Source organism: Mustela nivalis (assembly GCF_964662115.1).
Source record: "Mustela nivalis genome assembly, chromosome: 7".
Lineage (NCBI taxonomy): Eukaryota > Metazoa > Chordata > Mammalia > Carnivora > Mustelidae > Mustela > Mustela nivalis.
In genome coordinates this window covers 29,632,856-29,653,231 of record NC_139026.1, presented here as the reverse complement: position 1 = coordinate 29,653,231, position 20,376 = coordinate 29,632,856, and the positions used below count along the sequence as shown (strand labels likewise).

Sequence of the window (20,376 nt, the reverse complement as noted above, 5' to 3'; positions counted from 1 at the left end):
AGAACAGAATATGAGATTTCAGTGAGTCCTCATGGATTAAGATCTTGGAGCATTTTGAAAGTGAGAGCAGAATGAATAAATGTTGATCCTATATCAAATAAGTAAAATAGTTCTTAAGTAAGATTACCATGGATCATGGCTTTGTAGATCAATAGTAATATAATCACCCCAAAATTAGTAGTTTAAAATAATAATAAAATTTACTTTGCTCACGAAACTGCAATTTGGGCAGAACTCGGCAAGAACTGCTCTATTTCTGCACAGCATCAGCTGGGAAAATTCAAAGATTAAGGCCTGGCCTCACCTGCGGTCTTTCTCCCATGTCTGATGGCTGATGCTGGAAAACTCAAACAGAGAGCTGACACAATTGGGCTTCTGTGATACTGTGATTTATAATAAGAAATATATATTTGGTTCTTATCCAGTTCTCTCCTGGCACAGAAGACCTAAAACCCTTGGAATTTCCTGTGATGAGAGCGATAGAGGTGGCTTTTGTTATGTTAATGAAGCACCTAAAGATGGGGGCTGGTTGCCAGGGGAACCAACAGTGATTAAAGGGTTGGCAACTTTCAGTCCCACCCCAGACATCTGGGAAGGGGAAAAGGGCTGGAGATTGAGTTCAATCACAAATGGCCAAGGATTTAATCAATCAAGCCTGTGTAATGAAGCTTCCATAAAAACCCAAAGGACTGGATTTGGAGAGCTTCCAGGTTCGTGTACACAGCAAGGTTTGGGAAGAGTGGGGCACTTAGAGGGGGCACGGAAGCCCCCACATACCTTTCCACATACCTTGTTCTATGCATCTATTCCATCTGGCTGTTCCTGAGTTATATCCTTTTATAACAAACCAGTAATCTAGGAAGCAAAATGTTTGAGCTGCTCTAGCAAATTAATCAAACCCAAAGAGGGGGTCATTGGGACCTCCAATCTACAGCAGGGTGAGAAACACAGTAACAGCCTGGTCTTGTGATTGGCATATGATGGGCAGTCTTGTAGGACTGAACCCTTAACCTGTGGGATCCGAAGCTGTCTCTGGGTGTCAGGACTGAGTTGAATTGTATAGGACACCTAGCCGATGTCACAGAATGGCTTAGTGGTATGGGAGGAACCAGATAACCATGCACGTCAGAACTGATGATCAGACTCCTAGCTTCTGTAGGTCTATGTGAACTCTACCTGGTCCCTCTAGTATGGCGGTTTCAGGGTTACTGGACTTCTTACATACTAACTTGTGAGTCCCAGGGCAGAAGTCCTGAGAGATAGAGAAAGCCTGGTAGAAGCTGTATCACCGTTTAGGATCTAGCCTCAGAAAGAGTACAGCTTCCCCTAGGCCACTTTCTGTTAGCCTCAAGCTAGTTATACAATAAAGCCAGCCTATATTCAAGGGGAAAAGATGAGACCTCACAGTTATATAAGACAAGTTTCAAATAATTTGCCACATACTTTAGAACTACTCCATGAATGTTTTACTTACAGCTCTTTAGATACCTAGAACACACTTGCATCGGCCTCTGACCTTGATGTCGCCAGGCCCTCTGAGCATGGCCCCTTTCCTTGGCGTGCCAGTCCCTGCTAATCCTCACTCTGGAGAAGAGGCCTGCAAACCGATGAACCTCTGGGAGTTCTCCTATTTGTGCCCACCAGGGACGAAAAGGAATAATTAAGTTCCCTAGAAACCATTTGCTGTTGTTCGTGATGATATAGCGCAGGTCTAATGGAGAAGATGAATAGACAGTTTGCAAATGGCAATCAAACAATATAAAAACTACTGGCTCCTGGGCATCTCCACCTAGTTTATCCCCTGAACTCAATGTATCCAAAGCTGACTTCTCCTCTATCCTTCCTCAACTCTACCCACTCGTATTCCTTCTTTTCTTTTTTTTTTTTTAAAGATTTTATTTATTTATTTGACAGAGATCACAAGTAGGCATAGAGGCAGGCAGAGAGAGAGAGGAGGAAGCAGGCTCCCCGCCAAGCAGAGAGCCCGATGCGGGACTCGATCCCAGGACCCTGAGATCATGACCTGAGCCAAAGGCAGCGGCTTAACCCACTGAGCCACCCAGGCGCCCGTATTCCTTATTTTCATTTCCCTACCTCATCACCCACTCACATTGCTCACATTAGAAATCTGGTAGTGGAGTGACATCCCCTTCCTCTCTTCATTACATATATTAAAAAAGTCCACCCTCTAAATAACTCCTGAATCCATCCCCTCCTGTCTACCTCTATTGCTTCTGCCTTAATTCAATCCTCAATGTCCCTCATTCATAGTAATTAATAAACTAGCTATTTAGCCTCTCTTATCATTTTCTCTTCTACAAAGTCAATGATCATCTTTCTAAAACAAAGATCTAATAAGGATATTGTCTTGAATAAAGCAATGTTTCTTCATTACTCTTCTGGTTCCTTATTACTTATAGGATGAGGATTCCAGTTTTCAGCAGAGCATAAAAAGCCACGTTTCATTTTTCATCAACAGGTGCATCTAACACTTTAATCACTGCCTCCGTCTCCAACACATATGTCCTCTCTTATCTCTGTATCTTTGGTCTAGTGTTTCTTCCAGGAAGTCCTTTATGCCTTGGATCCATCAGTGAAAATCCTTCATTTTTCAAATCCCAGCTTCAATGTTACTTCTGTTATAAAATCTTCACTCTAAGGCCATCTTCTATCCCACAAAACCTATAAGTTTCTTAAGCATACAAAACATTGTCTTGTCCATCTTTGTATCTTACCTGTCCAGCATATAAAATATAGTCTATAAATATATATTAAACTAATGAATGAATAAATGAATTAGAATTAGTATTTTTAAACTAGCACAAACTTTACACTTGCTCAAAATTTTCACTGATTTATACTCCAAAATTGCCTCCTTTGTAGGTGATGTTTATGGTGCCATTCCAAAGAATATTAGATCTGGCAAGGGATTCAGAGAGTATTTAATTTATTTGTGTCAATTTTTATATAAAGAAGGCAAGGCTCAAAGGAGAAGAAAGAAACAATTTATTGACCCAGCCAAATCCACATATATATCATATTTAACCTTCATGTCAAACATGTACCTCAGATGTTAATTTTTCAATTAAGAAGATATATTTCAGAGAGATTGTTTAATTTCCCCCTCTGTCACACACTAAACTGGGCTTCTAACCCTGCTCGCTTGTTGTTCTTTCCCATACATTCTAATATCTTTCCCCTGTTTTTCCTTCTTATTTATTATTGAGATATAATAAAGACCTCCGTTAATTACTAAAACCACACTCAATTTTCGAATTCATTCAGATCTCATTTCTAATGCATTAAAAAAGGGATGATCTGATCTTCTCCCTAGAGATAAGGATTTGAGTAAAGGTATGACATCTGCAAAGAAAAGGGACATGGGAGTAAATCACAAGAGACAAAATAGTATAAAGGAGAGGTCACAGGCTTTGGAATCAAGTAGAAATGAAATCAATTCCTAACTCTACCTTGAATTTGGAGCACCAGTCTGACCAAATCCTTAAAAGCCAAAGTATAAGTGTACCTCAGAAGACTATAAAAACCATCAATTATAATTATTTTACAGGTTCCTTGCACCTCTTACAGTGATTATAGAAACTCTAGTTTCTTAATTCCTTCTTGAAATCTTAGAACACGTAGCCCAATGGCAGTATAGGCCGGATAAGCATTAAGATGTATCCTATCTTCAGACCTAATAAAATACATTAAAACTTATTTTCCCATTAAATCTATTTTCAAGTTGATTTTCTATGTAGGATTGTTTTATTTCTTCTTTCTTTCCTTCTGTCTTCCTTTCTCTTTTTTCTAATCAGAAAGAACCATGTTTTCTCAAAGAAGTTTGACTATATAGAGACCATTTTAATAAAAGAGCGAAGCAGCAAACTCTCCTTGTAAATAAAATCCTTGTGGATAAAATATGCAAGAGTCAGATCTAAATGAGCTTGGAGAATCCAAGAAATCACTCTTTTGTGAAAAGAAATGAGAGAGAAGTAAATGTACATGGTGGGTGGATGGCTAGAGCCCCAGGTAACTTAAGCCATAATTAAATGATTCTGCTCAAGAAAAAGTAACTCCTCTACCTGAAACTTGCCCAGGAAAGTGAGCTACAGGAAATATAATAGCCCTTCCACCCGTCAAGTTTCAACAGAAAAGAGAAGTGGTCAGTAACAGAAACGACCAGGGCCAGACACATGCTCATCAATGCTCCGGCCAAATACAACCAATTCTTTTCATGACAGAATGATTGTACAATTTGGTCATTCTGGCTAACAGTGGAACCACAAAAAATGTACAGACTTTCCCAGAACTTATGTATTTGATTTTCAAATAAATGCCTCCTCCTTTGTATTGCATAAAATGTGACCAGTTTCACTGAAAACACCATTCGTGCTACATGCTTATGGAAGGTCAGTATCTTTAGAGCCGTAGACCAAAGAAGAGTATGCATATAGTTCCTCAGCTCCCTCCATGCTATCCAAAAAAGAGGAAGTGAGCATTCATGAATGCCAAACTTTGGTAACCTGAAAAGAAGGTGGTTTATATCTGTTTTGTTTTGTTTTTGTTTTTGTTTTTGCAGAACTGGACAGAGAGGTGTAACTCTTCAAACTAGAGGGTCAAACAGAAAATGCATCTCCACATGTTTCTCATTGCAACACTGATGGAAGGGGCCAACTTGGCGCATATGACACATTCCGTTCAATTTTCCTATTTCTTGGGGTTTTATCTTTCTTTTTTTGAGGATTTTATTTATTTATTTGAGAGAGAGCATGAGTGGGGGGAGAAGGAGGAACAGACTACCTGCTGAGCAGGGAGCCAGACCAGGGGTTTGATTCCAGGACCTCAAGATCATGACCTGAACCTAAGGCAGACACTTAATGAACTGAGCCTCCCAGGCCCTCTTTTTATTTTTCTTTGCACATCTTTCTCTTATCTTTCTCCTTTTTATCTCTTTCTTTGTTATCCTTTTCTCCCTCCTTTCTCCTTCCTTTTTTTAAAAAACTTCCCTACTCATCTGTCAATTTCTGCCTTTACTAGTAGAGAACCTCTATTTCCTCATGATGTCACAGATGAAAGAAAGAAAGAAAGAAAGAAAGAAAGAAAGAAAGAAAGAAAGAAAGAAAGAAAGAAAGAAAGAAAGAAAGAAAGAAAGAGGTGGGGGGAAGCTGATAAATCCTGGCTACAGAAATTGTGAAGAGTGAACCATTTTGTGGGGAAAAGAGGCACTTGATTCTTCCCCAAATCACCACCATATGTGGTGACCTTCAGTCAATGAAAACAATACTGGGTTACACTGGTGGTTGGCTTCTTGAAGAATTTCAAAGTGTATTATGAGGCACAATCTTGGGTTGAGCTTCCTACTCCTCAATATAATGAGTAATTAACAATTATTGCTTTTATTAACTGAATAGGAATTTGTCATTTCTGAAGATGTTTAAGCAAAAGCAGATAACCACAAATGAAATATATTTTAAAGGAGATCTTACTGTAGAGATTTCAGCAAAGTGCCCCTTAAGACTCTTCCAAGTGTGAGACTGAATTGCCTCACTTAACCTATACCATAATGAGAATACAGAAGGTAATGCAAACCCCACTTAAATTGAAACATGAAGAGATTATTTGTCCATTGCTTTATGGGGCTAGGTTCCAAATCTCCAGATGCCTCGTTATATGTTCTTTCTATTGCAAAAGAATAATACCTTCATGCAATATTTTCCAACTCAGAAAATACAAAAGAATAATGACAAAGAGAATGTGAACAAGAAGTGCAACTAGAAATCAAAGATTTCCAGTCCCCAGAGCCAACAAATTTTCCTGCAGGACCCAGTGATCATTTACCCCAGTCAGGAGGAAAACTGTTGGCTGAAATGAATGAGATTGAGAAATCCTCTGGTGAAACTGATGACATTTCACCCTCTCCAAAGATTAACTCATTGAATGGTGTAACGGAAAGGATGTGACTTGAAGACATGCCTTGCAAATACTGAAACTCAATGTTTTCAAAGAGATTAGTCCTAATAGCATGAGGAGGGTAAAACATGCTTCTGATTAACAAGAAAAAAAAAAAAAAGCTAATCTGGGAGAGCCTTTTGATTAGATTGGCCATTCCATGCAAAATGTCACAACAACAATCAGAAAAGCCATCCCTGAAACACACAGTGAAGGGTTTTAAAAAGAATTGGCTTTGCCTGCAGAGACTAGGGAGCAATGCAATTTAGTCCTTGTATAAAAAGTCTCAGCCAGAGGAAATGATGGGGTGTCTGAGCAGTTCCAGCAAATTGAACAAAAAATGTGAAACAGATTATGTTGCTACTTCCTTCCATTTTTATTACTTCAATGGCTACTCATCTTTTTTTCCTACACCTCGCAGTCATGAACAATCTGGAACCTATGACAGAAAGGGAAACTGTCATCACTCTAAGACTGTGCCGATCAAGTCTGGTCTGGTGTTAATTTGAAGTCACTAAGGCATGTAATAGGAGGGAGTGGATATATTTTTCATAACATAAAAATGAGTAGTCTTCAGTTAAAATAGAATTTATCAATAAAGTCAGAAAGTACTTAATATATATCAGTGGGGATAGATGTGAAGTTAGGCAAGAGCCAAGAGAAAGGAAAGTTAATTTTTTTAAATGATTTTTTATTTATTTATTTGACAGAGAGAGAGACACAGAGAGAAAGGGAACATAAGCAGGGGGAGTGGAAGAGGGAGAAGCAGGCTTCCCGCTGAGCAGGGAGCGTGATGTGGGGCTCAATCCTGGGACTCTGGGATCATGACGGGAGCCAAAGGCAGACATTTAACCACTGAGCTGCCCAGGTGCCCCAAGGAAGGAAAATTATTTAAAAACAAAATACCTGATGGGGCACATGGATGGCTCAGTGGGTTAAGCTGCTGCCTTCGGCTCAGGTCATGATCTCAGGGTCCTGGGATCGGGTCCCGCATCTGGCTCTCTGTTCAGCAGGGAGCCTGCTTCCCTCTCTCTCTCTGCCTGCCTCTCTGTCTACTTGTGATCTCTGTCTGTCAAATAAATAAAAAAAATCTTTAAAAAACAAAACAAAACAAAACAAAATACCTGACAATGAAAGTACCAATAGTATATTAAAATTCAAAGAAATAAATATTTTGGTTACATTATAAATGTGATGATAAACATGAAGAATATTTGATCAAATGGAAAGATATAAAGGATGATAAAAATGTACGCTCTTTTCTGTTCTAGAGTTACAGTTTCCACTGAAACTGGATAATGTTCCAAAAGTAATTTGAAAGACACTTATTTGAAGTTCAGGGTGTATGTTCCCATAGAAACATTTTTGAAAAGTGTGAATTAGGTTCCTCAGTTATCTATGAATTTTGTCTAAAGCCAATATGTAGCAAAAGTATACTAATTCATATTTTGAATCAGTAGAAATCTGTTGCACTGGAACCAGAATTAGTTACTGGACCATGAAAAAATTAAGGAAATAGTTTCATGGAGCTCCTGATAAAGGGCTTTGAGGAGATATAAAAGAAATTGGGTGTCCATTGCAGCCGGTCATTATTCAGGTCCACTTTCATTACTTCTCTAGCTACATCGTCCCTCTTCGTGACCCTATCCAGTTTGTGGCTTTATATGTCACAATATGCTGAGGAATTTCCCAAATTTCTGACTCTAGCTGAGACCTCTCGCCTAAACTGCAGTCAAGTGTATCCCATGCCATCTTGTCTGAAAGACATTTCAAACTGAACATATCCCTAACCAGATTTCTAATCTCCTCACCATCAAACCAGACCTGCCCTCTGTCTTCCCCATCTTGGTTAATGGCAATATTGGCTAGTCTTTCATTTCTGACTTTTCTCCTTTCATACCCTAAGCCCACCCTAAGCCCAACCCTTTTCTTTGTTTCTTTTCTTTTTAAGATTTTTTATTTATTTATTCAACAGAGAGAGATCACAAGTAAGCAGAGAGACAGGCAGAGAGAGCAGGGGAAGCAGGCTGCCCACTGAGCAGAGAGCCCGACGTGGGGCTCGATCCCAGGACCCCGGGATCATGACCTGAGCCGAAAGCAGAGGCCTTAACCCACTGAGCCACCCAGGTGCCCCAAGCCCAACCCTTTCCTATATCCTGTCAGCTCTACCTTTGACGTGCATCCTGAATCCTCCTTCCATTTCTCATTTTCTCTGGTCTAAGACACCATCATTTCTTGGCTCAGTTACTGTACCTTCCTTCTAACAGATTTCTCTGCCTTACCCTTGCTCCCAAAAGTCTGTTCTCACCACAGCAGACAGAAAGACCATGTGAAACCACAAGGTAGAGCCACTCAACGCCCTCCCATAATGCCCTTCTCACTCAGGGTGAAGCCAAAATGTTTACATGGCTCTGTGCCCCGTCACCAACCTTCCTGAGCTCATCTTCTAGTCCCTTCCCCTTGTTCATGCAACTCCAACCTTGTTGGCCTCTTCACTCTTTCTGAAGCATTCCACTTCTGCTGCTCCCTTGGAGTTTTTGGGTCTCCTGTTCCCACTGCCTGAAGTGTCCTCTAGGTGACCATACAGTTAACTCCCCACCTCGCTCCTGTCGGGTCCTTCTTGAAATTTCACCTCCTTGGGCCTTCAATGGCCATCACACCATTTAAAAAAATTCCAACCTCCCCAGCTACTCTGCATGCCTCAGCTGTCTTTTTTTTTTTTTTTTTAATTTAAGATTTTATTTATTTATTTGACAGACAGAGATCACAAGTAGGCAGAGAGGCAGGCAGAGAGAGAGAGAAGGAAGTAGGCTCCCCTAGGAGCAGAGAGCCTGATGTAGGGCTCCATCCCAGGACCCTGGGATCATGACGTGAGCCGAAGGCTTTAACCCTCTGAGCCACCCAGGGGACCCCGTGCCTCATCTGTTTTATTTTTCTTTTCAGCCTTTACGATCATCTAACATACTGTATATGTAAGTTGATTACTTTCTGTCTCCTCCATGCTAGAATATAAGCTCCACAAGGTCAATGGCTTTGGTTCCCATTACCTAGAACAAGGCCGGGTATATAGTAGGCATTCAAATAGTTGTTGAGTAAATTGAATGAATTAGCAAATTAAATACTTGAATGAATAAGTAAATGACTTTATTTCACAAGTGCTTTGTTGGCACTGCTCTTACTTACCCTTATTGTCTATCACAGAGATACATTTTTATAAATTACAAATAGAAAAGAAAAAGTCAGTAACGTCCTGTTTGTCTCTGCATCTCCAGTCTTGTCCACTCTCCATTTTTCCAGCTACGATGATCCCTGTAAAACTAAACCTGCTAAAACTGCCTCTATGGAACTCCATGACTTTGAAGATAAAATCCATCTTTTTAATCTGGCTTATAAGACATTTCATTACCCACCTCTCGCATTTCTTTCCAGCTTCACGGTCAGTCAACCATGTTTCTGACAGGGAAGAACCATGGCAGTGAAGAGATTCTGACTCCAAGATTTCTCCTGTAGGTCAATGGCTATTGTGGCTCTTGATGCTGAACAACCTGCCTCCATGACTATGAAGAATTTTTTCTGAGTTGGCCACCTGCCATTCTTAGGGATGGGGTCGTCATTCGTTACTCAGAGTCTCTGTGCCTTTTAGCGTTAGAGGGTAGTTGGTTTACCTACTCCTTTTCTCTTGAATTAAGTGTTCTAAAACACCCTAGTATAAAAACAATTGAAGTGAACCTGTTCTACTTAAACTGGGTGGACTTGAGGTAGGGGCGTTTAAGCCCTGACTGTCCATCTCCCAAACACCTGGCATGGCCCCTGCTGCCCGTCTGAACAGCCACGGCTAGTGAGGCTCCGAGCCGCGATGCCAGGCAGACTCACAATTCACCGACCCAGAAGAAGAAAGCCTTTCGAAACAGCCACATCTATCGCTTATTTGGAAAAATTGCCCCAGTAACTGAAATGCACTTTGCTGTTCTCTCCTTCTCTCTTTGGCGTGTGACAAATAGCAACATCTCCAAATGGCAGGAAACAACAACACGAGAAATATGTCAGCATCTGCGTGGTGCGGGAGATGGAACATTCTGCAGGTTTTCGCCTAATGATTGGCTCCCAGGGGAGTAATTAGGATTTGGTGCACTTCTTAACGGGCGCTACCTCGGCGTTTCTGCCAGAGGATTCTGAGAAAAGATTTGTTGTTTCAGTTTCAAAACTGCATTTTAGACTGACACTTTGAATAGAGTGCATGTAGGGACATGTGGCGTAAATGTTTAGCAATTCCATCTCTCTGCCTCAGGTCCAGGACAGGCTTATTTTTCGGAAGTCTAATAAAAAAGTGATTATTAAAAAATGGAAAAGTGGAGTTTTTAACTGCCAGAAGATAATGATTTTTATTCTTAGATACTAAGATGAGGAGGCTTTAAAGGAGGCTGTGTAGTGGGGAGGGGGTGGTCTTTGTCATGCCCTTTGCTGAAGTGCAAATTTATTTTCCAGTTGAGAAATAAGACCCTATTTGATTTCGAAGCCCTTATTTGAGCCAAACCAAAGCAACCTGAAGTATTAGTCCATTTGCAAAAAGGGTGATAGCCAGTGCAAACCTAATGTCTCTGACTTAAGATGAAACACGTATACAAATCAATGAATAACTGTGTGCTTTTTTTAACACTTGCACACAGCCCCCTGCTTCCTCCACTTCCTGGCAACATAAGCCAGCTCCCCAGAGGATCGGGGGCGAGAGAGACCTATTGGAAAGAACTGGTTAGTCATTCCCGTCTGCAACCTATCATGACTTTGGAGGAACCAAGAAAAAGGAGCAGTTATTTCTGTTACCGTTATATGCAGCTTATTTCAAGACAGACCCAATTGCCAAAATGGTTTTGACTAGCTCTTCAGCGACTCTGGGACCTCGGAAGGGTAAATGGCCACCCATTGCTATAGGCACACCCCTGTCTCTCTCTCCCTGTCTGTCTGTCTCTCATACACACACACGCACACACACACACAGACATCATACAGACACTGTACACAAAGCACACACACTGCACACAGACAAGTCGCACACACACCAACAAGAGACACCGCACACATATACACACCACATGCAAACACCCCGCCCACAAACCCACATCATCTGTACGTTCCTCACACATATGCACCCACACCACAGGCATACACAGGCTCTATACGCACACCACACACACACATACCATATACAAATGTACACATTAGACACACACCACACATTTCAGACACCTCTACAGACACGATGTGCATGATCATACAACCCTTGCAAACACACACCACATACAAATGCATGGACACGGCATATAAATTCACCACATGGATACACACCACCTAAGACGTAAATGCACACCCCAGCTGCCAATAATCACACACGTGTCACAAATATACACACGTAGCGTACATATGCACACCCCAACACAAAAACACAGACCATCCTACCACCTACGAATGCACATCTCACACCCACATCCCATATGGCCAGTGTGCACACACCACAGACGAATTTACTGCACACATATGCACACATCCCATGCAAATTTACACACTTACACACCACATACAGACATACCTCTATGCACACATACACATCACACACACAACACACACACATACGCAAACCTCACCTGCAAGTACGCATACGTACACATCACAAGCATACACCCAATGGGCTCACACACGTATCACACACACATACCACATACCCATAGGTTCTACATACAAATACACACACTCGCCACGCACATACCGCATTTGAATACAGTACACAGACACGAAGACCACATACACACATATCCCACACACATCCATATACACTCCACGCTCATAACCACACGCCACATGCAAATACACGCATCGTGCAACACACACTCATACACACCACACACCTATGCACACCCCAAATGCACTTACAAATGCACATGCCACACATCTACACACCACATCATGCACAACATTCATACATACAGCACATGAAAAGTCATCTTCGTCTTCCCACAGAGGTTGTAGGGTGGCCGAGGAAAGAACCTTGAGAGAAGAGAACTGGGGCTGTGGAGCACAGCGGGGACGCAGGAATCAGCTGGGCTTCCCGCAATCTGACTGAGCAACCATGTGAAGCTGTTGCCTACCCATCATTGCTGTTGCTTCTACCCCTGTTGGTAGTAGCTCAGAAATCAGATCTGTTCGCATTTACTAAGTTACCGGAATGTGCCAGCAACCAGTAGGCCCACACCTCTTGTTTCATCAGCTCGGGTGTTGGCAGAAGAAATGCACTAGCTGCAGAAGATGAGAAAAGGGATTTACCCCCTCCCCCAGGAAGACACTTTTATTGTCCTTATAAATACTAGATCTTACAGTTCAAAAAAAGAAAGTAGCTTTGAGTTTCCAAACCATAGGTCAATCTGCAAAAAAAAAAAGTCATTTCCAAGATATCCATTTGACTCCCTTTTGCAGACCTGCCTCCAGGCCTTAATACATGGAGGAATTACTCCAGGCATGACTGAGCCCAGAGTCAGCAGTGAGGTCTTATCTAAGCCCAGCACAATTGCTTCAGGAGCTATTGTTTACTTTTAACAGCAGGTCTTAGTGAAGTTGGATGGTGGCAGTTATTTTAGTTCTTATGTCTGTGAAAGGTATGGCCATCTCATCTGGCATTCTGTTTTGGGGTACCAAAGAAAATGCTTGCCCCAAATGTAGGCTACATGGTAGTTCAACATGAAGGTTCTGGAACAGGAAGCTGAAGCCAGCTCCCCCGCTGAGCTGTTTACCAATTAGATGTCCTCAAGCAAGTCATTTAAACCCTTAAAAGTCACAGCTCTTCATTGGTCAATTAAAAGTATAGCTAGCTCCTGAGATTGTAATGAAGGTTAAATTAAGCAAAATGCTAAGAACAGCATTAGCAGTGTTGGCAAAAAAGGAAGCCTTCACTAAGTGGTAGGCCCAATCAATAGGAAAAAATGTTGTAAGAGAATTGGGAAGTTGGACTGCTCTATTATTAGCAAGAAAATGGAAGTGTTCGCATTTGTTAGGCATCTTCTCAAGGTGAGGCTTTGGCCTTCAACAACCCCATGGTGTCAGCTGGCAGTGCCTCGGGTTTTCAAATATGGAAACTGATGTTCAGAAAAGTTATGGTAGCCTTCTTGTCACACAGGTGACAAAGTTGAGATTTGAACCTAGGGTAGAATAATGCCAAAGTTCTCTTTCTTTCGACTCCGCTACTACATTTTGCATGTTCTAAAGCCTCTCCTCATTACCCTACTGCATCATTACCCTACCTCCTAAAGGTCAAGTTAATAATATCAGTTCATTCCTAGCAACTATAGCATAGCCAACTATAGTATAGGAGCACGGAATTCCGGGGAGATCTGAGAAAAAGATCTAAAGCCATCCTGAAGTAGAGCTTAAGGTCTCCTATGGAGGAGGGAGGGACTTACAGACAGCCTAAGTTCCTGAGTGGTTTCATAAAAACACAGCTTCCCAAGTTTGTTCTGAACTCAAGACATTCAAGACTTTCTCCTGGTGGCATATTCAGGAGGAAAACAAAGGAGAATCTGAGTAAAAAAAATGTGCAGAAAAAGAGGAAGAGAGGAAGGAAAAAAGGGAGGGAGGAAAGGAGAGAGAAAGAAAATTAGAGAGAATCATTTCATCCTGAAAAGCTTGCAAGGGAAACACAAGAGCCTGCATATCTATAGTACATCCAAAGGATATTGGGAAAGGAAGTAATGTCCCTCAGGAAACCAGGATGTGAGCAAAGCCAGACACCCCAACAACACAACAGCAAAAGCCCTGTCTGCTCTCTCCAGCCTGAGTCAAAAAAGTCAGAAATTCAGGCCCCTTAGGGGGGGATTTTTCTGAGATGCTATTTTCTAGAGGTCCTAGAAAAAAGGTAAGTAAAGTGCTATCCACTCCCACCACTCCCCCTAACCGGAGGCCATGGGGGAACACCATTTCCTTCTCTTCTGTCCACCACAAAAGCTTCCACTTCTTCCACAGGCCACAGAAGCACAGGCCTGGTAGGAGTGTCGGGAAGTGGGGGAGGGGTGGTGTGGAGGGTTGCTCTGACGACAAGGGCCCGGCTTGTCCCAGGAACGCCACCCTCTCAGCAGGACCCTGAGATCTGAGTGCCCTCCCCAGCTCTGAAGGTCGTTTGACCTTTAAGATTTTCATATTCTAGAAGAATACTAGTTTTCCGTTCCAAACAGCCTGTGCTCTTCAGTGGTCCGTCTTCCACATTCTCATGTAAATAAGGCGAGATTGTGACGATAATTCCATGTTCATGCATTTGGAAGAGAGGCACTGCTTTTTCAGGAGCCAGGAAAAAAATACCATGGAGGATACGCTATTTACAGATGATTAAAATGCAGGCGCACACACGCAGAGAAGCAGAGAGCAGACTGGCTCTGTGGTCACCGAGCCATGGCGGCGAATGAGATCACTGAAAGCCAGGAAGGTGAGCTCACCTTTGGAACTGATAGGAGCCATTGTTTAGCCTTCCTTCTTTTTTCTCCCTTTGGATCTAAGGCTGCCTCTCCTATCACTTTCTCCTTTGACACAGTTATCTCACTGTCAGCATTGAGACTAAAGAACATCGGTCATTCCACATCAGAGCAATGCACTCCCCTCCTTTTGTCTTTTTCAGGAAATTAGTAGCTTGTGTTCCATTAACTGGAGTGTTTGGCCTTATCTCATTCCTATAAGCAAAGTGGAAATTTCAAGGCCATAATTTAAAATTATTCTGTCCAATTCATTCTAAATGCTTTCAATTGCAGCCTTTATCTCCAGACCTCACTAAAGATAATATTCAGGCTCACCTGCAGGCCCACAATTGTCCTCTTTTTGGAGCTGAGGTCTTTAGAAATGTAATGAAATGTGACAGCCTTTTGAATTGGGCCCTAGAAACTGTCCCTTTTATGACCAAATGGATTCTTTGCCACCTTAGAAGCCAGTCTCTACATTGTTTTCTAATTTATTTTACAGGAAGACCCGGGAAACTCTGGTTTCCTAAACAGACAAAACGAGTACATTGTTCCAGAACAGTCTTACAGGGATTTGTTGCTTTTACTGATAGTCATTTCAGTCTTGAGGTTGACAAACAACATCTCATCATCAGACCGAGGCTTCAATGCGCCCTTTTGTCACCTATGTACGGAGGGTGACATATTAGCCTGCCCTAATGGTGCAGGCTAATATGGCCACTTTTCACTGTGTGCAATTCAATTTCAAGAGAAACTCACAGAGCTCAAAGCTTACCTTCCTCCAGGATGCACCAGCTCCCTTAATTGAGGTTTTGTTGTTGTTGTTGTTGTTTTAGAAATGGCATCTATTCTGATCTGTCAGAACCTATGTTGTGCCAACAGCTAAGTCGTTTACCATCTCTAATTTCTTATTTTAAAAATAAGTCAGGTCTCAAAGAAGTCAGATGATTTCCTGGAGTCGTATAGATAGTAGATAGCTGAGACTGGCTCATGTCATTTGAATTCCTCGTCAATACCCTTTTCACCAACTTGTATGGGCATCCAGAGACGTGTAATCATGATCTGTGTTCTAACAAGACTCCACTGTTTCAATAACTGAAAGGGGGCCTTACAATTCATTATACTAGCTCAGTTATTCTACGACACTTAACAGAATTCTAAAAATACATGGATTGTTATAGCTTATAATTCACACAAATCTCTCTTCTCTGACCACAGCGTGGTCGAAACAGAGCTCAGAGGGGTTCATCCAGGAGCAGTAGAAGGAAAATAAAATCTACCGTGTTCTCTGGATTCTAGTCCTGATTGCCACCCCTAATTCTGTGACTCTGGGGAAGTCGTTAGTTTTCACATGTAAAATTGGACAAGTTGAAAAGACAGTTGAGATGTTTCAGGTGAGTGGTTGGACTAGGTGATGACTGAGGTTTCCTTTCAACACTGAGATTCTGTTATTCCCTCATCTGTTTACCAGACAATCGGTTGGATGCACTCCCCTTACTCACCCCTGCTAGGAGCTCACTTTCATCTCGGGCGGCCCAGCAGAGTCTGCCCACAAAGCATCTCTGAGGTGGAAGAAACCAACCTACAGTGTCAGGTAAGCCATGGTGGCAAAGAGAGCTAGCCATCCACCAATGTTCACTTCTTCTTTCTGGTATTGAAATCCCCCACCCAGATTTTCACTGGGTTGAAGGCCTTCCAATTATTGATGACAGTTCCTGGCTTCACTTGCAATGAGGTGTGGCTCTGTGACTCAGTTCTGACTCATGTCAAGTGAGCCAGAAGCGCTGTGTATGACTTCTAGGTTTTACCCTTAACTGGAAAGGATGTGTCCCCCACTTCCTATTTACCCTTCCCAGTGTCTGAGGGAGAGTCACGATAGCCAACTTGGACAAAGATAGAAGCTGCGTGCTATGTATAACAGAATTAATATATTTATCTTATATTGCCTACCTCCAGACAGGCGCATAAGAGAAAAAAATATCTAATGGCATTGTGAGTCTCTGTGTTACCAGCATAAATAGTTCACCCAATGGTACAGCCATCAAGGCTGCCATGAAAGAAAAATGAGGAATGCAGGGCACCTGGGTGGCCCAGATGGTGGAGCATCTGCCTTAGGCTCAGGTCATGGTCTCCAGGTCCTGGGATCGAGCCCCACATCTATCTCCCTGTTCAGGGGGTAGCCTGCTTCTTCCTCTGCCTGCTTCTCTCTCTGCCTGCTTTTCCCTCTCCCTCTGCTGCTCCCCCTGCTTGTGCTCGCTCTGTCTCTGTCTCTCTCAAATGAATAAATAAAATCTTGAAAAAAAAAATGAGGAATCCAAGCAGGCTTCTTCAGCCTTGGATTCCATTTGGTAATGACCAAGTAGTGGTTAATGGTAATCCAAGGAATCTCAAGCTTAGAGTTCATAAGAAGACTGGATGATGATTGTTAAGGCCAATGATGTTTTTAATCTGATGTACCCTGTAGAATAATGGTATAATGAATCCTCATCCCAATCATATGTAGCCAGATATGTTTTTTTTAAGAATTCCAATCTCAATAAATAGTCTCACACTACAGAAACAGTATAAATTATGAACATAGTATAAAATATAAACACTAGAGCCATCAGTAACAAAGTCATTGGTATTGGGTTTTAAGAGCCACCAGATTGTCTTTAGAGAAGTCTTTCTTCAAATACATCATCGTCATGAATCTGGAAGTCCCAGGAGCCCATGGACCAGAGATCACCACCCTATGGCTGGTATACTAAAACAACTATTTCCAAAATTCTTCATTTACTAGTCAGTTCCCTGCCACATCTCTCTTTCAACACTGGGCAATTTACAGACCATTATGTGAGTTTGTAAAACTTGATATCCGATGTCTGATCAGCATCTTGCTTGAGAATAAAGAATGAACCAGGGGCACCTGGGTGGCTCAGTGGGTTAAAGCCTCTGCCTTCGGCTCAGGTCATGGGATCGAGCCCCGCATCAGGCTCTCTGCTCAGCAGGGAGCCTGCTTCCTCCTCTCTCTCTGCCTGCCTCTCTGCCTTCTTGTGATCTCTGCCTGTCAAATAAATACATAAAATTAAAAAAAAAAAAACAAAGAATGAACCATAATTTGTACAAGATAACTGTGGCAAATACTACAGATGGCTTCACTCAACAACCGTTCCAGTCTCCCTTCCTGTAGAATAAAGTCGAGAAAACTATCCCCACATTCCTGTAGAGAGTTCTGCGTGGAACCCAGGTTCTCCAAAGCCCACTCACATTCGGTGAGCTACCTGATACCTTATATTAAATCTCTTTCTGTTTACACTAGCTAACCTCGATTCTATTTCTGCAGCTAAGAACCTGATCGCTACAGTGGTATTTTCATTCTCTGCCTCTTCAAGGATTGAAAACATGAGCTTCTTAGAACTTCTTTGTTATGGCTATCTTCTTATCACTAGCATGTTCAACATTAATTATTTTAATAAGGAAATTTTAACAAGGGAAAAAGAAGGAAGCCCCAGTCAGGAGGTGGGGTGGTAGGCGCTATGTGCTAGTCAGAAAAGATACACAGCTGCCTTCTTTCCAGACTGACTCACTGGCCCTCTGCAGAGACATGTGGTCATTTTCACACAGATCTCAATATAGAAGCCAATGCTAGGAGACTACAGAGGGCAAGGAGCTTTTGGATGGGGTACTTTGATAATCTGTTATGCTTCCAGAGGCTAAAGGAGTAAGCATCAGGAGCCAGTCCTTAGAAACCCTGTCCATAGAGTCATTAACTCTGTTTCATGTAGGTTTGTAGTCCCCAAAGTGTGGTCCCCAACCCGCAGCAGCACCTGAAAAGCTCCTAAAAATACAAATTCTCACCTGCATGCACACCTACAGAATCAGAAACTCAGGGCTGGACTCACCTATCTGGTTTCAGCAAAGCCTTGAGATAATTCTGATGTGTGCTCAAACTTGAGGACCACTGATACTGATTGTCTGATTCTAGCCGGGGTGAAATGGAGTTTAAGAAAAATAGTGGCAGGGTAAGAAAGAGAAAAGACAGTTGAAGAAACTGAACTTTGATCACAAAGGAGGCTCAGGTTGGAATATAATGAAATCTTTTCCCATGTGACATGTGAAATGGAGAAAACATCAATAGAAAGAGTATTGTGCTGGGAATCTAGGTTATTGGATTGGAATTTGGAATTTTTAACTAATAAGTAATGTCAAAGTAGTCACTTAACTTTTCTGGGATTCCATTTTCTCATTTGTAAAATGAAGAAACAGGGCGCCTGGGTGGCTCAGTGGGTTAAGCCTCTGCCTTCGGCTCAGGTCATGATCTCAGGGTCTTGGGATCAAGCCCCACGTTGGGCTCTCTGCTCAGCATGGAGCCTGCTTCCCCCTCGCTCTCTGCCTCTCTGCCTACTTGTGATCTCTCTCTGTGTGTCAAGTAAATAAATAAAATCTTTAAAAATAAATTGATTAAAATTAAAAAAATAAAATGAAGAAACCAGATAAAATGTTCTCCAACACACACAAATTCTGTTTTCTATCAGTTCTGGACAAAATTAACACTATTATCCCTGATTAGCATCAGATTGCTTCCTTAGTATTGTGCCCTTTTTAGTATAAACCTGATGATAGAAATTTCCCAGCATTCTGTTTCTCTACTTAGGAGCTGTACTTGGAGGAAAATTACCAAAAGACACACGCAATTCTCCACCTCAAGTCAATGGTCCAGGCATATACTCCAGCTGAATTCAGGTCTGGGAAAATCCATTGCATGTCTGAAAGACCTTATGTAGCATAAAAAATATATTGGAAAATAGTCCTATTTTAGAAATGTGTACAAGTTACTTATATGTGTCTTTTGTATTATTGATGCTTTTATCAGACATGAGCTTTGACGGTTAAGGACTAGATTTGCACAGTTCAAGATACTGTGTGCATGTGTGTGTGTTAATTAAATGCTTTAATCTACTTCCAAATTTAAGAATTGAGAATCGCTGGCATTCAGCCAAGGCCGAGGCAGGTAGTAATTACACTTGGGAAAACCACAAAATTACATCCTTTAACAATGTGGAAACATTGCAACATTGACAGAAGATTGTGTCCACTTGGTGAACTTGGGAACTATAGAATTTAAAAAAAAAAAAAAAGGCCTTTGTGTAATTGAAGCTTGAGTGCATGAAGGAAAGAAGGGCTTGGCCTACCCATGAAGCAGCAAGGATGAAGACTCAATCAGTTAATGAATTTGCTGAAGGTGGAAATGCAAACACATTGCATAACTATCAAATAATAAATTAATAAAGAACGCTAGAAGAAGGGACAGCAAAAATGTGTGATCCTTAAGGCTGAGCCTGGATCTTTCTTCCTACCACCTTAGTTAGGTAAATATTAGGTACTTAGTAAATATTTGAGGTTGAATGGAAGAATAACAATTGAGGATGAGAGTATTTTAACTCTTTGTAAATAATTACAAAGAAACACAAATTTTAGCTGTGTGTTTCCAGTAGCAGCAAGTTGCTTTACTTTTATGGAACCTAAAATTTAGTATCTTTGCAATGCCGGTGGAGGAGGCATGAAGATGTAAGGTAAGCTATATTATGCTGAACCTTGTGAAGTTACAGAGACTCACTGTTTCTGGCCTACAAAAAGGGCAAATTGAAATGGTCCAAAGGGTCCAGGTTTGTCGTTGTTGTTGTTTGGCTTTCTGTCTAGGAGATATCCTCAACATTTTAAAAAACGACTAGCACTCTGTAAACACTGAGTCACAAAGAGTAAATTCTGCCACTAGCAGACACGGAGCCCTTATATGTTCTTAAGACTCCTCCCAACCCCCACCAAAATATGTGACGGCCGATTAACCGCAGGGGTAATTTCAGAGCACAAATCTTCTTTAAAACAAATGAAACATAGTGTTATTCTGGAACTATTAGAAGAACATAAATAGAAAAGACTCTGAAGAAGGTTTTAAAAT

At 41.6% G+C, this 20,376-nt stretch overlaps 1 long non-coding RNA gene across 1 annotated transcript; it reads left to right on the top strand.

Annotated features, from left to right (window-relative positions):
* Window positions 1-13,728: 13,728 nt before the first annotated feature.
* LOC309868624 lies at window positions 13,729-19,160 on the top strand. Its single transcript, XR_014313756.1, has 3 exons — window positions 13,729-13,846; window positions 15,907-16,029; window positions 19,072-19,160. It is a non-coding gene; the product is annotated as an uncharacterized lncRNA (long non-coding RNA).
* Window positions 19,161-20,376: the final 1,216 nt, after the last annotated feature.